This window comes from Lactuca serriola, chromosome 4 (genome assembly GCF_051521515.1).
Source record: "Lactuca serriola cultivar US96UC23 chromosome 4, Lser_US96UC23_V15, whole genome shotgun sequence".
Taxonomy (NCBI): Eukaryota; Viridiplantae; Streptophyta; class Magnoliopsida; order Asterales; family Asteraceae; genus Lactuca; species Lactuca serriola.
The window spans coordinates 326,208,417-326,223,828 of NC_136411.1; positions in this window are offsets into that span (position 1 = coordinate 326,208,417).

The window sequence follows — 15,412 nt, forward strand, 5'->3', positions numbered from 1 at the left end:
TTTTCAAGATGGATCAGGAGATTGCTAGCATCTTCAAGAAAAAACCCACTATTTCTCCGGTCGGCTCTGCTAGTGATTTGAACATGATGCAAATGGGAAGGATCGACCCGAAATGGAATTCTGTCATGTTTACAAGGAACGAGGCCAAAAATGCATGTTCGCCTTGGCTGACGAACACCTTTACAACACTGCATGCGTGGAACATGTTCTAAGTATCATTCATCGATGCAAGCTAAATTCAGCAGACGACAAGAAGTACTTCGATGACATGATTCAGTGGTACATTCGCTTCAGACAGACAATCCTTGCTCCCACTAAGAAAGTTCCTGCAGCTGGACCAAGCAAGAAGAAGTGATAGTCTCGCTCCAATTGACGCAAAGGGGGAGATTGTTAGGTCCAGAAGGTGTTGCGCCTTGGGCTCGATATTTAGTCTATTTATTCTCCGGTATGGGCCAGTCCATCCGTGAGTTATTTTATTGGGTTTTGTATTTATAGGTATTTGCATGCATCCTAGAACGTAAGATTTTAGAAGTAATTTTGTCAAGTACTTTGATCTTTATCTTTTGTAACCCTAATATCCTCTACAGCGGAAGTTCTTTATCGAGCTCTGCTGAGGATTGAATCAATCGAATCATTCGACATATTCAGATTTACTCTTGTGTTTTATATTGCTGTTATCGCTTTCGTGGTTTACCTGTTATAAGATCTAAACGATCAAAGAGTTTCTTAAACTCATCACCTTTGTATAAAGTAACTGAATTCGTTTTTAGAAAATCCAATATGTTCCATAAATGAATAGGAGTTTAAAAGATCCAAAAACCGGAATGCATAAGTATTTTCCATACCGAAAATAGTGTAAAAAGATTTATATATGTAAATATAATCACTAAGGCATTTGATAGCCTCGTAAATCAAATGTTTTAATACTTCATGTAAGTTTTATAACTGTACTATTGACCCAGACTGCCTATCACAACGTTCTTCAGGCGTTGGAATGATATGACGTTTGTCATTCCAGACCTACTGGTCCAACTATAGCTAACAGTTTAGGTGCGGGATTGTCAATCCCGTATAGATCTATACACAAGTATCATGCTCTCCCTACAAGAGATTATGGTTTATAACACATGACTTGAAATGTGTACTTGAAAGTACGTGAAGCTAAATGTCTCACAAAAGATTGTATCAAATAGATATACGTATGAAAAGTCCATTTTTCTTGTAAGTGTGAGTGTTTCCTTTCTATAGTGTCCGTAGAGTGTAAAATATCATGAATATCTCATAAATTATACCTATTATAGTTTTACAAAAGTGTGTCTCATTTGAATGATAAACCTTAGTGTGCTACCAACTTTGCGTGTAAAGTATAACATTTGTAATAACGTTATTTTACATACTTAACATTTATACACAAAATGTAGATAATGCATTTGAAACTGTATGTAATGATTTTCATTTTAACATAAGTTTTTCTTGCGTTTCACTTGTATTTCTGCCCCTAAAATATAGTAAAAACGTGAAAATATACGAGTATGAACTCACTTGGTAGAAGTGGCGGTTTGATGAAAATGAAACTAAACTCAGGCAACACTTCAACTGGAGAAACTTGATTTCTCGGAAATCTCGGGGGCGTCGAGACTTGCGTCGTATGCTAGTGGTGATATCGGGGCTTCAAGGTAGCTTAGAGGGGCTAAAGAGGTTTTTGATGGTGAAAGAGTAGAGAGAGAAGCAACCAAACCCGGAACCCTAGCCTCCTTTTTATAGTGTTGGGAAGCACCATGAACGCAGGGCACAAGCTTCACCAGCTTTAACACTTCCAGTTGCATCTCCACTAAGAAACCCCTTCTTGCTCACATTCCCCAAATTATGATGCCAAAACTTCCTTTCATCATCATACTGATCCAAGGATTGGGATACAATCACCATTCCCCCAATCGTACAACCATCCCGAATATAAATCCCATGAGGATTCATCCCACCTTTCATAACTACAAGAGCACCCTTGGAGACTCTTAACCAGTCACCCTATCTAGAACATTTCAATCCATCCTTCACCAAACTGCCAAGATAAATCAAATTCTTTCAAAGTTCCAAAACAAACCAACAATCCAGTTTCCTGACCATACAATTATGCATCTTGATATACACCATGCAACTGCCCTTGATACTGCTCACCCAATTATCATCCATATTGACTGTTCCATTCCACTCTTTGAAGGAGTCGAACTAGTCAGGATTGCATGTCATATGATAGGATGCTCAAGATTCCAACACCCAAGCATCAGCCGAACCAGATTTACAGTTGTTAGGAAGTAATGTGGATAATAAGAAAAAACTATAAGCATAAATAGAAACAATATTTACGTGGTTCGGTCATGGTGACCTACGCCCATGGGTAGGAGGGGAGTATTCTTTATTTCAGACTTCTCAAACACACGTAACATGTACAATTCACCAGAGATTCGTCCCACTCACTAAGGATACAACATACAAGACACAAGACACTTCAAATGACTGTGCATGTATCCATATTTATACTTAAGGGATCAAATCTAAAACCCTAAAGGGCCAATCCCATTGGTCTATGGCCCAACATTCATCATGGTGGCACAACATGGTGTAATCCTTGAGCAATACAAATTTCTGAGCATCCTTGAACGATCTTGGACCTCATAAAGGACTTCATAGCATACATGGCTCAAAAAGGAACAAGATGGTTCAACTTGTACAATGATGGAGCAACAAGTGTATGGATGGCGCAACAGGCTTCAAGTGTGGCACAAGAACATCAATATTGGAGCAACAACATCACCTTGGTGCAATAGAACATACATGGCACAACAAGGCCATGAATGGCACAAGATCATACTCCGTGGCTCAATAGGATTACCCCATGGTGTAAGAAGGATCCTCGTGGAACAAGAGGAACCCCTCCTGGCACAAGAGGGAGCATAATGGCACAAGAAGGAACTCTCTTAGTGCAAAAACATCCAACTTGGCCCAACCCTTCAACATATGGTACAACAAACTTCCCTTGTTACTCCATATTACTCCTAAATTCTCTAAACCAATTCCAGGTGCTCCAAACCCCATTCTTTACGATCCATACCTTTGGCACTTGATCCGTTCCTTTGTCAAATGATCCATTCCTTTCTAAGATGATTTGTTGCTTTGTCACATGTTCCATGAACCCGAAGTGCTCCATTGATTTCCAAGTGCTCCAAATGCTTCATGAACATCATCCAAATGCTTCGTGAACATGATCCAAATGCTCTAGTCACATTTAACACTCAAAAACCATGAAAAACTCGTAAATTGGATGAGGTAGGAGAGGGGAGACACACATATTGAAAATAGAGGATACGATTTGTCCCAAGAGGTTCTAGATATGATAGAGGCTAAGAAAATACCCTAAAACAAGAATTCTTACCTTTAAATGCATTGAAAACACTAAAAGGTTTATGGGCTTTGGGCTGCACAATTCTCATGTCGTGAAAATGTATGTGCACCTCATGAGGACTCTCACGTCGTGAGGATTACTTCTCACCCTGTGAGAAAGGGTTTTCAGCCAATTTAACTCCGACTTCAAATAATCATAACTTCATCATTTAAACTCCATTTTTGGCGTTATGCACAAAAAGGTATTGAGGAGCCCCACAACCCTATGTAATTACTTTTGACTTAATACATGTCGAACAAAAAACATAATCCATGGAAGAAGCCCAGAATAGTACTTTTCCCATTTTATCCATTTTCTTCTAAGCACAATCAAAGGCTTTAATCAAATATAGAACATTATTACCACCCAATAAGGTCAACCCTTATTCTTGTGAAGCTCAAGGCTTTTGATTTATCCATTTATTGTCTACAATCCTAAAATAAGAAACTTCTCGAAACAGGATATTACAGTTAAATTGTTAGTGTGGGTTCATAACACACAAATGAAGATAAAATGGGATACCATATTCATCAAATACTTATATGGCCCGAGTGCCTTTATGACTATCAACAACCAACGAAGCCCCTAGCTGTGTAGTAAAACCTTTGCTTTGGAATGATAAATCTTCCTGATTGGAATTATAGGTATGAGATTTTATAGATATCAAAATTGGAATTATATCTATATATTAACAATTGGTTATGAAGGATTTATATATATATATATATATATATATATATATATATATATATATATATATATATATATATATATATATATATATAATAACATTTAGGGATTGAAATCCCTATGTACTCACCAGGTTTGTCAACCTGACCCACTTAATTTTTGTGTATTACATATATCAATACTTAAGCCACTAGAACTTGATTAGGGTGGTGGATGATTAAGTGAAAGCCTATAATCATGTTCACGATCATTAGTTCTTTGCGGTGTAACTTATGTATCTGTATTGAATATGAAATCCTTAGGATTTATTTGAGACAATCTGGTACTTAAAAGATTTTTATACATTGGGATTTTCCGCAAATAAAATATCTTGATTTTAATGCATGAAGAAAATTAGTTTTTGGTTTTGAAAATTAGAGGACGTTACATATGTTGAGGATTTGTTGATCGGAAAATAATGTCACCAACATGGAGAATCATCAAATTTTCACCTTCCTTCTAGCGAAAGAAACTGGGGTCAACAAAACCATGTTTGAAGTTGGATTATTTATGTAAACAAGTTCGAATTTCATAACATACACGAGGAGCTTGTTTCAACCCATACATTGTGACAACCCGAAATTTCCATTCTGAACAAACCATATCAAGACAATAGAGCTTAGAACAGTTTCAGTGAAATTCCAGACTTCGGGTATAAGTTTGGCAGTTTTTCAGGATTTACACTTAAGGAGATATCAGGAGAGTGGTTGCACTAGGGTTTTGTGCAACACTGTTATTCCAACACTCGGTTATATTAGAAATCATTTCAGGAATAAAAATATTTTCTGCCAAAAATATCTCACGACTATAAATAGAATTCTGAACCAAATACATTCATTATTCGCATTTCCAACTAGAGAAAAGCCATTTTCTCTCTCACGGATCTTCGGGTTTTTATCCCAAATCGTGAGTACCTCTTTCTAGTAGTGTTAGAAAGCTTAATATGTGTTTATAACATGATTTAGAAGGCTAAATCACTAGATTTAGGAGTTTACTCCCCAAGGTGTTCTTGGGCGGTAAACTCCTGAAACAAAGCCTAGACCAACCCTTGTGTTATGCTACTGCCTTAGACTCATTTGTAAGTGTATTAGGGACATGAAATCAAGCAAGAATCACCCAAGTTTGGGAGTTCACGGCCCAAGAGTATCTTATGCCGTAAACTCCAAAATCATGCACAAAAGGGTGCTTTTAAGGCACCTAAAGCATTGGACATTTACTAGGAATTGTTCCCACTTAAATCAAGGACCAAAAACACATCAAAATCACCTTTCCAAGGGATTTTATGGCCAAGACATGGTTCTTGGGCCGTAAACATGAAAGAAGGGCACCAAAGTGTGCCTAAGGCCTTCATATGCTTGGAATAAAAGTCTAGAACCTATACCACATGTGCAAGAGACTTGTAAGCATTAAAAACACCCGTACTTAAGAGTTTACAGCCCCAAACTCTAAGTGAAATGGCCTTAGGGCCGTAAACACCTAAATGGAGTGTTTTTATGCCTAAAACCCTTCCAAGGACTTAACCACCAAGTTGGAATAATTCTAGGGATTATTTAACACCTTAAAACAAACAAAGACATTGAGTCTTGGAGTTTACGGCCGTAAACTCAAGAGTTTACAACCATAAACTCCATGTGTGATGGTATATGAGGAGTAAACTCATATATGGGGTCCTTTGGAACCCTAAACACAAGTGCCTTGTCCCACAATAGCTTAGATGCAATCCTTAGGGCTTAAAACACTTATATAAAGTGTTTATTTTTTCTAGGATGTCTTAACGTTATCAATTAGTAATTTGAGACTAATTGAGTGCACTTATGTGTGATTGTATGTTCATTAGGATCGTAGTGTGTGTACAAGTCCTCACTTGACACCTAGCAATCCTACACCGTCCAGTTCATCCGAATCACCCACAACAGGTGAGTTCATACCCCTTAATCAATGTTTTAAATGATTTTAAATGCTTTAATGGGGGGGGGGGATACAAGTAGAAAACAGTATGTTATTAAATCAATCTTATGTATTTTATAACTGTGTTTCCACTCAGTAGATTTCACATGTTTCAAAAGGTGTCACATGAAATGGTTTTCTATCTTAAAATACCTTGATAACAAGAGTATTAGTTTTGAAATGTTTATTACAATGACAGCAAGTCACTCTTAATTATTGTTCAAAACTCCTAGATATCTTGCAAAACCAATATTTTACCTTCTTGAATAAAACTACACTTATACGCATATGTTCTTATATATTTATTGATGTTATAGTTTCCATCCTTCGTTCAGTTTCCCACACCCTGGTGTATCGAGGGTGCATAAATCTACTTGAACAACCAATTACTTTCCAGTTAATTATGATAGGGATGGTTAGAAGAAACAAACATTTATTCCTATTACAAAGAATCACACAATAGTCAGTTCATTCATGAGTCTATACCAATACCTTACATGATACATGAGTACACATACTTAGGATTACATGATACATGAATATGTTTACATATACTTACCTGTTACATGAACACACTTAAATGAATACCATACACGAACACTGTTACTTAGGTGCATTATCCTGTATTTACTTACCTAGATACTTGTACTTAGAATTACGAGGATGATTTATTAGTACTTACCGTGTAAATTATCTTTCCTATCCCAGTTCAATGGGATGTTTCGGCGGGACTTACCATTCCGAACCCCACTGATTAGCACGAGTGGTCGATGAACGTCTACGGATGTCTAAGGTTGTTACTTACTTAGAAGTCAGTGACGGGACTAACCATCCCTATGTCCAACTGTTGCAACAGTGGATGAGATGTGAATCTTCGGAGGATCATTAGGTTAACGATCGGTATTAGGAGATCGATGTCGGGACTAACCCTCCCTCCACCCTGCTGTCGCTAAAGAGGGTGAGGGGACACTCTTCGGATGTCCATAGGGTCTATCTTTCGCTTCGGCGATGTCGTGTTTATCCTGGTAACCCCAGACAATAACACGTACATGATTATATTTTTCCTGTTTACTTTATTTTGTGATATATTCACATAAACGATGAGTTAGACTAAGTACTCTTAGTACTAGTCGATAGAAAGGAAAAACTATCATTTTACTTACAGAACATTAGGGTCTTGGTAGAAGACTATCATATCATTTTCCTGTTTTACTTTATTTTGTGATATATTCACATAAACGATGAGTTAGACTAAGTACTCTTAGTACCAGTCGATAGAAAGGAAAAACTATCATTTTACTTACAAAACATTTAGGTCTTGGTAGAAGACTATCATATCATTTTCCTATGTTACTTTCTTTTGTGATATATTCACATAAACGATGAGTTAGACTAAGTACTCTTAGTACTAGTCAATAGAAAGGAAAACCTATCATTTTACTTTGTCATAACAAAACATTCGGGTCTTGGTAGAAGACCACATTTCATACTTATATCAACTGTTCTATTTAAGGATTTATACGACATTCTTAACAACATTCCAAAACAGGACAATAACACATAAATACTTATGAATTCACCAGCTTTAAACTGATACTCGCTTTCAAAATAACTTGTATTCTCAGGTCCTCAGTTAGAGAGGTGCGATGGTCAGGTTACCGGAGATGATGGAGCACAGACAAGACTCGCCTTATTTTGATTATTCATTTTATTGTTGTACATTATGAAAGAACACACATGTATTAAAACTCTACTTATAATGCAATGGATGATGTTGTTGCTTGTTTATTATATTACACTGTTGTGATATATACATGACGTCCTCCACCCTTGAACGTTTCCGGCGTTCGTGGTTTTGGGGTGCGACAGATTGGTATCAGAGCATTGTTTATAGTGAATTAAGTATATCAACCCATAAAAGATATACTAACTATAAATACATAGGGATTAAAACACTCTGTCTAAGAGAATATACTTTTAAATAATAAAATATTTAACAAAGTATACGTGCCTGCATTCATACTAAAATCAGTGTCACAATGACAAGAACAAAAGTATTACGATTGTTGAATATCACAGGTAAGCTCGGGGATGTATGGTCAATCTTGGGAGTGGCATAGACTGATCAACTATGATGTTCCAAAGATTGATTAGCACATGCCCAAGAATGGTTGTGATATGGCAACAAGTCTAAAAACTTACCAACATCACCACAATGAGAACATTATAACAAAACCTAAGTCTAAAATACCATAGGGGTGTTTTGTGTTACTATAAGTACTTTATACTTGAGAACTAAAATGGAATCTTCATTCCTAAGTTGATAATTGCTAAGTGGATACGCTAAAGTTATATGTAACTAGGATGTTATAGACTTAGAATCGGTGAAATTTTTGCTTTACCCTTATTCCTTGTGAATTTGGAGTTGAGGTCACTTATTCGAAGGCCTATCCTGTGTTGATTGCATATAACTGGTATGCACTTTACAAATAGCGATGGAAATAATGAAGATTTCCTAAATAATTATCTAGATATTTCGTCTAATAATTATTTTCTTACCCCAAATTCTCGCGTAGATAACATGGCTGGATTCCATCCCCACGACAACCTGTTCCTTCCAAATGCGGTTATTGCTGGATGGTTTGGAGAAGAACCAGATAAAGATCATCCAATCCCTCTGAATGATCACCATGCTAAAGACCTTTCAGACGATGCCATCTCCGAGCCCGAGATTGAGAACCTACCCCAGGCAGCTCCCTTTCCGATTCCTAACCCTCGTCCGACTTTACATGGCCCGACGCCTGAATGGGTGGAATGTTTGGAAACATGGAGCCAAGGACAAGATCAACCCATGCCATTTAATGGTGACCGAAGCTTCTATGACCTAAGCAATGGGGGCTTAGCAGACAGAATCATGCCAATTATGATCCGAAGAGTTTCCCGAAACGAAATTCAGGGCAGGATAGCTCTACAACGTATTGCAGAAGTCGGTACAAATGGGGGAATGCATATGCTTCGCACCAGTCGCCTTGAACATGCTTGTGAGAGGTCTGAGAGAGACCATGAAACCCTGCTGCAAGCACTGGCTGAATCACGAGCCGAAGTCATGTAACTTCGGGTACGCCAGAGAGTGTACGAAAGACACCTACTTGATGTGGAACGCCAACTGGCTGAGCTGAGAGTTCACCAGAGGGATGACCGTTGCCAGTAGTAGATGCGTTACTTTATATTCCTTGTTAGAAAGGAATCGTGTTCCTGTCTATGCCCGATGTGGCATTTTCTATGAAACTATCTTGTACTGTAAGTAATTTGGTTAGGTCTTTTTACTGTCAGGAACTATCTTCTCTGGTTATGATGTAAGACCTTTTTACAAGGTCATTTTCCCGAACCTGTACGTCATGAATATCGAAGATATTGACAGTTGGCTAACTTCTGAGTCATTCTTTATTCGAATACTCTTATCATACTTTCATTAGAGTCTATTTGAAACATGCTCTAGTCAAGTCATTGGACTATAGCAATTTAACTTCGGCGACATCTCCAAGTCTCTTTCAATGGTTGGATCACGTTATTCGCCAACCAACGATACATCGGCTAGAACGACAAACATCTTGAGACCATTGCATGAACTTACTTCCGATATTTACTAGGACTGCATCATAGGGATGTAGGTCAAAAATTCGTGAACATACTTCCATTCCATACTAGAACTGCATCATAGGGATGTAGGTCGAAGCTTAGAGAACATACTTCTATTCTTTACATGAGCGATCGAACTACGTTTAGATTCAACCATTTTCTCTCACAAATTCATTTTCTTTCGGTGTAACAGAATCATGTCTTCCAAGAAAGACGATCAGCCCATCAACCAAACGCCAACTCTTCAGATTGATGCAGCTACCTTTCATGCTGCAGTCTCGGCTGCCATGTTAGCCATTCTGAACCATCTGAATGCTAACAACGCAAGTGTTAGCGGGATTGTTAACAACTATTCCCATCCAAGTAACAATCCAGTACCGCAACGAGCAACAAACTACCATGATACCCTGAGTGCCGAGACCAAGAGTAACAGCCGGAAGTTTTGGGCCAAAAGGAAGAACAAATCGCTTCGAGGGGCGAATAAGAACACAGCTACGACATCTGCACCTCCTACTACCATTCCTTTGGGTGTCCCAATTGTCCCTACACCAGCCAGACAATATGCCGGAAACCTACCAAAATGCTATGAGTGTAGCTTTCATCATCTGGGTAGTTGCCGACCGTTACACTGTTATAAGTGCAACAGGAATGGACATACTGCCAGTTACTGCAGGATCCAGATCCAACACATTTCTTCAACCACCAATGTCCAAACCTCTCAGATATGCCATCTATGTGGCGTCATGGGACACTTAAAAAGGGACTGTCCATCGGAGAAGGACAACGGAAAATCCGGAGGAGTTTGACCTCAGAATGCAAAGAGGCAGTTAAGGACCCTAATATAGTATAGGTTCCCTCCAAATCGTCAGTATTTAGTGTGTTCAAAAACATGCTTAAAACTAGTGCAACCAGAGTCTTACCTTTTGCGGGATCCCGTCCGTTTAGGGATGCTCATGCTGCGTATACTTGTCTTTTGTAGTATACCTTGTTCGCAGCAATAGTCTTGTAGTAAATCCTAAGTACAATAACTCTATTAACGGTTGCACTGTTGTGTTTTGTCTGTAACGCCTTATGTTCAAATCTAATGTCTTTAGTTTCCATATGTTTCCGACTTTATCATACGACTCGAGTAAATTTGATCCTCGCAATACCAGCTTCATAAGTACATCTCTTTCTCAGAAATCGTCTTTTAGCAAAGTCGTTATATCAGAACACCGAAGTACTCATACAAGGAGTACCTTATAGTTCTTTTCCTTTCCGAAGGAATCCCTATAGTATTACTCGTGCAGTACGTCAAGTTTAATTCCAGGATTCATACGGTTGATCTATCACTGAAGAAGGTATACAAGAGAGTGATATATAATCAATGTTCTAGAAGTTTAGAATTGATGATTCCACTTTAACTTCTTTTCCCTCGATGGGATGTGAGATTAAGGAAGAATTACTTTTTCGACTACCTTTTCAGTCTTAATTATATACAACTCGTATACACGAAATTGTGATCATTGAATCACGTATCAATTCTAATATGAACTTTAGGACGGAGACTGTCCAGGAGTACGAGTAATTGCATTGGCATAGGAACAAACTTAGAACCCAATATAAGTCTTATAACCAGATCGCCTTACAGTCTAAACACCTACGGAAGATACAAGATCAGCCCAGACAACACAGCGAAGTACTCAACAATAGAATTAGAAGACCAGACTTCTCACCCTTGAGAGCTCCGGTCTTATTCTTACCAGAAGTCGACGGAGTGCATTTTATGTACCGAAGACGACCGAAGACGATGGAGTGCATTTTATGTACCTCGACTACCAGAGACTTCATTAAGATTTCCTTTAGAAATCGTTGTCTCTGCCTCGCATAGACGAATTGATTGGGCAAACACAGGGAAAGAATTTCTTCATAAATGGACCTAAGATCCGAATATCACCAGTTCGAGTGTTAGGGAAGGATGTCCTAAAGACTACCCTCCGAACTCGATGCGGACACTTCGTGTCCGTAGTGATACCCCTCGGATAGGACCAATACACCCATAGTATTCATGAGCTAAATAAGTAGAGTACGCCTTTCTTACTGGGATCAGTTCGTCATTTCTCCATATAATGACTACTTATCTACCCTCGTAGTAAGAAAGAACCCATAGAAACATTACCCTCAGAGATACTTTCCGCAAAGTTCTCTGAACAAGAGTTTTGGAATTTAGAGTCAAATTTCCTGAGACACACTTTTAGTGTTGTGGAAATTCTTGAGTACTCTATCAAATTATCCAAAACCGTTAGGAGTTTGTCGTCACCATAGTCACCGATGGAAAATTCGCCAAATTCTTGGTCTTACAGACCTACTATGATAGTCCATTCGGAAGTCCCCGTAAACTTCAGGAACCCTTTCGACTTTGACCCAGCAAGGGGTGGCCCTTGACTGGGAAGTAAGCGAGAGAAAGAACGTTTGGAATTCCAAGTGAGAGACCAAATTCTTTAGGAAACTCACTCTGGGAACGGCTTAATACGCTTCGTGAAGCGTGTAAAGCTAAAATCCAATATAGTTAGGACCTCAGAGATTCTTACCAGAATCGGTCCTGCATTTCACAAACTAGACCTACTCCGCGAACTCAGTAACGTACATTTTCCCCTTCGCGTCTCGAACTTGAAACAGTATCCTTCCATTAGGACTTTCATAATCCCTCTCGACGAGATCGAGATTTACGAGATCCTTGCCTTCGTATTAGGACCGTAGTGACCCTCGTCTGAGTGGCCAAGCGGATGAAGCAACGTCATCACCCCTTAGTGAAGGTTCGTTGGAATACCAATTGAGAACCCGATTTCACTTGGGAGCGCGAGAGCAAATCGATTACGAAGTTTTCACCTAACGACTCGATCCTTTATACCTACTTCCTTATCTAAATTCTAATTTCGGGACGAAATTCCCTTTAACAGGGGGATGATGTGACAACCCGAAATTTCCATTCTGAACAAACCATATCAAGACAATAGAGCTTAGAACAGTTTCAGTGAAATTCCAGACTTCGGGTATAAGTTTGGCAGTTTTTCAGGATTTACACTTAAGGAGATATCAGGAGAGTGGTTGCACTAGGTTTTGTGCAACACTGTTACTCCAACACTCGGTTATATTAGAAATCATTTCAGGAATAAAAATATTTTCTGCCAAAAATATCTCACGACTATAAATAGAATTCTGAACCAAATTCATTCATTATTCGCGTTTCCAACTAGAGAAAAGCCATTTTCTCTCTCACGGATCTTCGGGTTTCTATCCCAAATCGTGAGTACCTCTTTCTAGTAGTGTTAGAAAGCTTAATAAGTGTTTATAACATGATTTAGAAGGCTATATCACTAGATTTAGGAGTTTACTCCCCAAGGTGTTCTTGGGCGGTAAACTCCCGAAACAAAGCCTAGACCGACCCTTGTGTTATGCTACTGCCTTAGACTCATTTGTAAGTGTATTAGGGACATGAAATCAAGCAAGAATCACCCAAGTTTGGGAGTTCACGGCCCAAGAGTATCTTAGGCCGTAAACTCCAAAATCATGCACAAAAGGGTGCTTTTAAGGCACCTAAAGCATTGGACATTTACTAGGAATTGTTCCCACTTGAATCAAGGACCAAAAACACATCAAAATCACCTTTCCAAGGGAGTTTATGGCCAAGACATGGTTCTTGGGCCGTAAACATGAAAGAAGGGCACCAAAGTGTGCCTCAGGCCTTCATATGCTTGGAATAAAAGTCTAGAACCTATACCACATGTGCAAGAGACTTGAAAGCATCAAAAACACCCATACTTAAGAGTTACAGCCGCAAACTCTAAGGAAAATGAACTTAGGGCCGTAAACTTTTAAATGGAGTGTTTCTATGCCTTAAACCCTTCCAAGGACTTAACCACCAAGTTGGAATAATTCTAGGGATTATTTAACACCTTAAAACAACCAAAGACATTGATTCTTGGAGTTTACGGCCCTAAACTCAAGAGTTTACAAATGTAAACTCCATGTGTGATGGTATATGAGGAGTAAACTCATATATGGGGTCCTTTGGAACCCTAAACACAAGTGCCTTGTCCCACGATAGCTTAGATGCAATCCTTAGGGCTTAAAACACTTATATAAAGTGTTTATTTTGTCTAGGATGTCTTAACATTATCAATTAGTAATTTAAGACTAATTGAGTTCACCTATATGTGATTATATGTTCATTAGGATCGTAGTGTGTGTACAAGTCCTCACTTGACACCTAGCAATCCTACACCGTCCAGTTCATCCGAATCACCCACAACAGGTGAGTTCATACCCCTTAATCAATGTTTTAAATGATTTTAAATGCTTTAATGGGGGGGGGGAATACAACTAGAAAACAGTATGTTATTAAATCAATCTTATATATTTTATAATTGTGTTTTCACTCAGTAGATTTCACATATTTCAAAAGGTGTCACATGAAAGGGTTTTCTATCTTAAAATACATTGATAACAAAAGTATTAGTTTTGAAACGTTTCTTAAAATGACATCAAGTCACTCTTAATTATTATTCAAAACTCCTAGACCTTCTTGAATAAAACTACACTTATACGCATATGTTCTTATATATTTATTGATGTTATAGTTTTCATCCTTCGTTCAGTTTCCCACACCTTGGTGTATCGAAGGTGCATAAATCTACTTGAACAACCAATTACTTTCCAGTTAATTATCATAGGGATAGTTAGAAGAAACAAACATTTATTCCTATTACAAAGAATCACACAAGAGTCAGTTCATTCATGAGTCTATACCAATACCTTACATGATACATGAGTACACTTACTTAGGATTACATGATACATGAATATGTTTACATACACTTACCTGTTACATGAACACACTTACATGAATACCATACAGGAACACTGTTACTTAGGTGCATTATCTTGTATTTACTTACCTGGATACTTGTACTTAGAACTACGAGGATGATTTATTAGTACTTACCGTGTAAATTATCTTTCCTATCCCAGTTCAATGGGATGTTTCGGCGGGACTTACTATTCCGAACCCCACTGATTAGCACCAGTGGTCGATGAACTTCTACGGATGTCTAAGGTTGTTACTAACTTAGTAGTTAGTGACGGGACTAACCATCCTTCTGTCCAACAATTGCAATAGTGGATGAGATGTGAATCTTCGGAGGATCATTAGTTTAGCGATCGGTATTAGGAGATCGATGTCGGGACTAACCCTCCCTCCACCCTGCTGCCGCTACAGAGGATGAGGGGACACTCTTCAGATGTCCATAGGGTCTATCTTTCGCTTCGGCGATGTCGTGTTTACTTTTCCTGTTTACATGATTATATTTTTCCTATTTACTTTATTTTGTGATATATTCACATAAACGATGAGTTAGACTAAGTACTCTTAGTACTAGTCGATAGAAAGGAAAAGCTATCATTTTACTTACAGAACATTAGGGTCTTGGTAGAAGACTATCATATCATTTTCCTATTTTACTTTATTTTGTGATACATTCACATAAACGATGAGTTAGACTAAGTACTCTTAGCACTAGTCGATAGAAAGGAAAAACAATCATTTTACTTACAGAACATTAGGGTCTTGGTAGAAGACTATCATATGATTTTCCTGTTTTACTTTATTTTGTGATATAT